Here is a 1,151-nt window from a genome sequence, read left to right as displayed (position 1 = left end):
GATTCCATATGATGAAATGAGCCTTGTAGACTTTAGAAGGCTTGGCCATGTTCACACAGCTAGCAAATCAGCTAATAAATGGATCTGGGATTGTGATCCGGTTTGTCTGACACCAAAGCAGATTACCTTCACTGTTACTGAAGATTTGACAGTGGAGCCCATAGGAGGGCAATGAGTGGAACTAGGTCATAAGAGACAGAGCTGTACCAGGTCTCCTTACTCCCAGTCATGGGGTCTTCGTATCCTAATAGTAACAGCTTACACTGCCACTTAAGCCTGGTCCTCCTTGGAGATAGGTGCCTAGGGCAGAGGACCAAGAGACTGGGTCTGAGGGACTCTGTTAGGTTGGGGTTGGGGAAGAACTCAGGGAAGCCCAAGCTTTGTCCCCTTTTCTGTTCAGGCCAAGTGGCAACGCCTGGCCTCAGAGGGCAGCGCCCGTCTGGACATGTTTGAACACATCAGCCTCATGACCCTGGACAGTCTGCAGAAATGCGTCTTCAGTTTTGACAGCAATTGCCAGGAGTAAGTCTCTGCTGAGAGCCCGTGAATATGACTCATAGACCCAACAGAGTAGATGGAGGGAGGACTGACCAGAGCAATCAGAAGTGCCTTCCTGGAGGAGGTGCTTCAGAAGGACAAGGAAGGGGAAAGAGAAGGAGTAATCTTTTCAGGTGAGTATAAATGGTTGAGAAATGCCAGGAAGCTAAATGAGCAGAGTGTACAACAATGAGGAGACATCTTGGAAATGAGCATGGAGGGCTTGTCAGGGGATCGAACTTGAGGACATTCAAAGACCAGGCAAAGGGGTATAAACTTTATTCTGAGATTTCCAGAGAGCTATGGAAGGTGTTTGAGTAGATAAAAGTTGTGGCCAAAGCAAAGCTTGGACATCTGACTCTAAAGAAGATGAACTAGTGTGTAGAAAATGGGTCATGTTGACATTGGATGCAAGGAGCCTAGGGAGGGGGCTAAGCCCATTCACCAGTCGGGAGAGGATGAAGTCTGAGCTGTGACGATAGTTTTGGAAAGAAGGGGCAGACACTGGGTTGGAGAGAGAGATGAGAAGCATGATGTTTCAGCTGTGCTCTGGGAGCCTGGGGCATGGAGGCGACTCACAGAGACAGGAGGCAGGGAGAGAAGAAAGTCTGGAG

The 1,151-nt window shown here is 49.0% G+C and overlaps 1 long non-coding RNA gene across 1 annotated transcript in view; it reads left to right on the top strand.

Annotated features, from left to right (window-relative positions):
• The window catches only part of LOC109378799 (uncharacterized), a 4,932-nt gene extending 3,789 nt beyond the window's left edge, over nucleotides 1-1,143 (top strand). The window contains exon 3 of the long non-coding RNA XR_002123070.1: nucleotides 401-1,143. This is a non-coding gene — a long non-coding RNA (uncharacterized LOC109378799). The remainder of the gene's footprint in view (nucleotides 1-400) is intronic.
• Nucleotides 1,144-1,151: the final 8 nt, after the last annotated feature.

This window comes from Hipposideros armiger, unplaced genomic scaffold, assembly GCF_001890085.2.
Source record: "Hipposideros armiger isolate ML-2016 unplaced genomic scaffold, ASM189008v1 scaffold_3849, whole genome shotgun sequence".
Classification (NCBI taxonomy): domain Eukaryota; kingdom Metazoa; phylum Chordata; class Mammalia; order Chiroptera; family Hipposideridae; genus Hipposideros; species Hipposideros armiger.
The sequence above is the reverse complement of the archived record's forward strand: the minus strand, read 5'-3'. Positions and strand labels throughout refer to the sequence as shown.